At 46.3% G+C, this 5333-nt stretch overlaps 1 long non-coding RNA gene across 1 annotated transcript; it reads left to right on the top strand.

Moving 5' to 3' along the window:
* The first annotated feature begins 251 nt into the window (after positions 1-251).
* On the top strand, positions 252-4665 carry LOC142658681 (uncharacterized). Its single transcript, XR_012850153.1, has 4 exons — positions 252-902; positions 3718-3800; positions 3885-3995; positions 4180-4665. It is a non-coding gene; the product is annotated as an uncharacterized LOC142658681 (long non-coding RNA).
* Positions 4666-5333: the final 668 nt, after the last annotated feature.

Genomic DNA, 5333 nt, shown 5'->3' with positions numbered 1-5333 from the left:
GTGTCACGAGAAAACAATCTCAGAATCGCCCGGATAGGTGAAAGCATTTCAACGTTATTACCACATAAAGTGAAACATGTCAGATTTGAAAAATGAGGCTCTGTCAGGAAGGTCAAAAGTGGCTAAAGAGGGAAGGGGTTAAAGGGAATGTGTTGCCTGAAAAACATGTTTTTTTTATTTAAATTAAACATATAGTGTGTAGGTGATTAAACATTGTTCCAATTTTTTTTATTTTTTTCACGAGTCAGGAAATATTATAAATTGGATTCAATTGGATTCAATTTTATAGTATTTACCATTTCTGGTCACTAGATGGAGCCATTCCCAAAATTGCAGCATTGCATGTGGTAAAGCAACCACATAGCTTTTCTGCTGCAAATTTTGGGAAAAGTGACTCGCTCTAGTGAGCTCACAGAATCCCCCCTCCCTTATCCTGGCAAGTGCCAGGAGAGGGAGGGGTTTCAATGTCTTCAAACCTCCTTACATTGTGTGCCGCCATTTTCAAAGCGACTACACAGTGGAAGGAGGTTGTACTGCGAGCATACCTGCGAGGAGACGCTCTGAGGAGGACCAGGACCATCGAGGCGGACCAGGACCATCGAGGCGGACCAGGACCATCGAGGCGGACCAGGACCATCGAGGCGGACCAGGACCAGCGAGGGGACACTTCGAGGACGAGGCGGCCAAGGAAGGACGAGGTGTACCAGTGTGTCGGACGTGGAAGGACGAGCGAGGCGACGGAGGAGGAGCAGCGAGTCGGGCGAGGAGGACAAGGAAGGACGAGGTGTACCAGGGAATCGGACGTGGAAGGACGAGCGAGGCGACGGAGGAGGACGAGCGAGGCGACGGAGGAGGACGAGCGAGGCGACTTGGGAGGACCACCGTGGGGGAACAGCGAGGCGGTAAGTAACGCCGAAATAGGCATCATGTGTGGCATCATATAAGGGAGGCCTATGTCGGCATATACGGGAGGCCTGTGCCATCATACGGGAGGCCTGTGGCATCATATCATGGAGGCATATCAGGGAGGCCTGTGGCATCATATAGGGGAGGCCTGTGGCATCATATAGGGGAGGTCTGTGGCATCATATCAGGGAGGCCTGTGGCATCATATACGGGAGGCCTGTGTCAGCATATCATGGAGGCCTGTGGCAGCAAAAGCAGTGTGTCATCATTTCCAGTGTTGTAGCGTATACGTTGTGGCAGCGTATACGTTGTGGCAGCGTATACGTTGTGGCTGCGTATACGTTGTGGCAGCGTATACCTTGTGGCAGCGTATACCTTGTGGCAGCGTATACCTTGTGTGAGCGTATACCTTGTGTGAGCGTATACGTTGTGTGAGCGTATACGTTGTGTGAGCGTATACCTTGTGTCAGCGTATACGTTGTGGCAGCGTATACGTTGTGGCAGCGTATACGTTGTGGCAGCGTATACCTTGTGGCAGCGTATACCTTGTGGCAGCGTATACCTTGTGGCAGCGTATACCTTGTGTGAGCGTATACCTTGTGTGAGCGTATACGTTGTGTCAGCGTATACGTTGTGGCAGCGTATACGTTGTGGCAGCGTATACGTTGTGGCAGCGTATACCTTGTGGCAGCGTATACCTTGTGGCAGCGTATACCTTGTGTGAGCGTATACGTTGTGTGAGCGTATACGTTGTGGCAGCGTATACGTTGTGGCAGCGTATACGTTGTGGCAGCGTATACGTTGTGGCTGCGTATACCTTGTGGCAGCGTATACCTTGTGGCAGCGTATACCTTGTGGCAGCGTATACCTTGTGTGAGCGTATACCTTGTGTGAGCGTATACGTTGTGTGAGCGTATACGTTGTGTCAGCGTATACGTTGTGTCAGCGTATACGTTGTGGCAGCGTATACGTTGTGGCAGCGTATAGGTTGTGGCAGCGTATAGGTTGTGGCATCATACCATTGGAGGCCTGTGTCATCATACCAAGGGAGGGCAGTGGCAGCATTTACAGTGTGGCAGCATTTACAGTGTGGCATCATTTACAGTGGCAGCATTTAGAGTGTGGCAGCATTTAGAGTGTGGCAGCATTTAGAGTGTGGCAGCATTTAGAGTGTGGCAGCATTTAGAGTGTGGCAGCATTTTGAGTGTGGCAGCATTTAGAGTGTGGCAGCATTTAGAGTGTGGCAGCATTTACGGTGTGGCAGCGTATACGTTCTGGCTGCGTATACGTTGTGGCTGCGTATACGTTGTGGCAGCGTATACGTTGTGGCAGCGTATAGGTTGTGGCAGCGTATACGTTGTGGCATCATACCATTGGAGGCCTGTGTCATCATACCAAGGGAGGGCAGTGGCAGCATTTACAGAGTGGCAGCATTTACAGAGTGGCAGCATTTACAGAGTGGCAGCATTTACAGAGTGGCAGCATTTCCAGTGTGTCAACATTTCGAGTCTGGCAGCATTTACAGTGTGTCAGCATTTACAGTGTGTCAACATTTACGGTGTGGCAGCATTTACGGTGTGGCAGCGTATACGTTGTGACAGCGTATACGTTGTGTCAGCGTATACGTTGTGGCAGCGTATACGTTGTGGCAGCGTATAGGTTGTGGCAGCGTATAGGTTGTGGCAGCGTATACGTTGTGGCATCATACCATTGGAGGCCTGTGTCATCATACCAAGGGAGGGCAGTGGCAGCATTTACAGTGTGGCATCATTTACAGTGGCAGCATTTACAGTGTGTCAGCATTTACAGTGTGTCAACATTTACGGTGTGGCAGCGTATACGTTGTGACAGCGTATACGTTGTGTCAGCGTATACGTTGTGTCAGCGTATACGTTGTGGCAGCGTATAGGTTGTGGCAGCGTATAGGTTGTGGCAGCGTATAGGTTGTGGCAGCGTATACGTTGTGGCATCATACCATTGGAGGCCTGTGTCATCATACCAAGGGAGGGCAGTGGCAGCATTTACAGTGTGGCAGCATTTACAGTGTGGCATCATTTACAGTGGCAGCATTTAGAGTGTGGCAGCATTTAGAGTGTGGCAGGATTTCCAGTGTGGCAGCATTTCCAGTGTGGCAGCATTTCCAGTGTGTCAACATTTAGAGAGTGGCAGCATTTACGGTGTGGCATCATTTAGGGTGTGGCAGCAGTTACGGAGTGGCTGCGTATACGTTGTGGCTGCGTATACGTAGTGGCTGCGTATACGTTGTGGCAGCGTATACGTTGTGGCAGCGTATACGTTGTGGCATCATAACATTGGAGGCCTGTGTCATCATACCAAGGGAGGGCAGTGGCAGCATTTACAGAGTGGCAGCATTTACAGTGTGTCAACATTTAGAGTGTGGCAGCATTTACAGTGTGTCAGCATTTACGGTGTGGCAGCATTTACGGTGTGGCATCATTTAGGGTGTGGCAGCAGTTACGGTGTGGCAGCGTATACGTTATGGGTGCGTATACGTTGTGGCAGCGTATACGTTGTGGCAGCGTATACGTTGTGGCAGCGTATAGGTTGTGGCAGCGTATACGTTGTGGCATCATAAAATTGGAGGCCTGTGTCATCATACCAAGGGAGGGCAGTGGCAGCATTTACAGAGTGGCAGCATTTACAGAGTGGCAGCATTTCCAGTGTGGCAGCATTTCCAGTGTGGCAGCATTTCCAGTGTGGCAGCATTTAGAGTGTGGCAGCATTTAGAGTGTGGCAGCTATTTGTACATCACTTTATCTAATCCCACAATGTGTGTGACTTTTTGAACAGCAGTTTACCAGGAGGAGAGGGAGCGCGCCAGTGAAAACACAACCGTGAGGAGTGTATTCGAGGAGCATAGATACTTTGAACAGGTGCGGGAGCAAGGGGACTACCCTAAACGTACAATAATTGCAAATTATGGTTTTTTATATATATTATTGTACTTTTTTTAACAGGAGGCAAAGCAACGCTATCAGATACAGACGACGACAGCAGCAACCAGAGCGGATTACCACCGTGGAGACGAACAGGCCATTCTGAGCAGCATAAGTAACGAATTATAGAAAGTAAGTAATCCCTAACATAGGGAGTTAATATAAACATACATGACACACAAGTTCACCAGAGGAGCCAAACTATGCAGAGTGATCAGACAGGGATGTCATTCTTCCAAAGCGACCATGTTGCGCATAGTGCAACGCTTGAAGTTGATCAATCCATTGATACATTTTTTATTTTATTCTTCTGTAGGAAATATAACTTTGACATGCCGCATGATTGGCTGAAACGTTCTGTAATACAATGTGAAGGTACGGTGGTATTATGTGACAAAGCAAGGTGTTTTCACCTGCTGCTAAAGGTCCGGTTGGATGATGAGATGAGAAAAAAAAAGTTGTTTTCATCTGCTGATGAAGGTCCAGTTCGATGATGTGACAAAGCAAGGTGTTTTCACCTGCTGCTAAAGGCTCCGGTTTGATGATGAGATGAGGAAAAAAAGTTGTTTTCATCTGCTGGTGAAGGTCCAGAAACATGATGTGACGAAGCAAGGTTTTTTCATCTGCTGATAACTTCTTTGTGATTGTCGTTGACATGTGTGTATTTTCAATGTAAATCTCTTTTACATTTTTGTCTTCCAATTTCTACTTTTATATGTTGGTCCCTATCCGTCAATGTTGACTTTTTAACTGAACTCTTTTTTTGTGACTATGTAACAAAAACTTTTTGTGTTCTGCATGTAAATTTTATATTTGTGTTTATGATGGAACACTTCTTCTGTGTTACTTTGGAAGGCAGTTATGGCTTCATCAATAAAAAAAAATTGGTTTATAAATGCTATTCTCTTTAATTCACTGTCTCTATTACATAAAAAAAAAAAAAAAAAAAAATGGGTTGGTCAGCCAAAAAACCTATACTCAAACATTGACATGGTGAAACTGTCTGGCACTGAGATCATTGACGGTTTTACAATGATCGTCTAAAACGACACACTATTTTGTGCCTTGGTCAACCGTAAATTCCCAGTGCCAAACAGTTACCTATAAACAATGTAACATGTTGAATACTCACTTCTCCACATGACAATCTACAACACACCATAGGCCACATTTGTGTGATAAATATGGGTGACTTCGCACGCGGTGACCCAAGAACTGCCACAAATCTGATGTTATGTCTTCAAAAACACGCTGTGGTTAATATAATTTTAGACAAACTCTCGAGTTTTACTCTTGCACTTATAAAAGGCAAACTCACACATCTAAATTGGAATAGTAAGTATGGTAGTACACAAATATACCTCATTCGGGGTATCAACTATCTTTATGTAATCCCTCGTTATTACCGTAATGATCTTTTCTCATGCCATAATATTTACATTTACTTTTTTGATAGAAATGCCGTCGTGC

The sequence above is a fragment of the Rhinoderma darwinii genome, chromosome 8, assembly GCF_050947455.1.
Source record: "Rhinoderma darwinii isolate aRhiDar2 chromosome 8, aRhiDar2.hap1, whole genome shotgun sequence".
NCBI classification, from domain to species: domain Eukaryota; kingdom Metazoa; phylum Chordata; class Amphibia; order Anura; family Rhinodermatidae; genus Rhinoderma; species Rhinoderma darwinii.
Note: the sequence above shows the minus strand (reverse complement) of the source record. Positions and strands in the feature narration are given on the sequence as shown.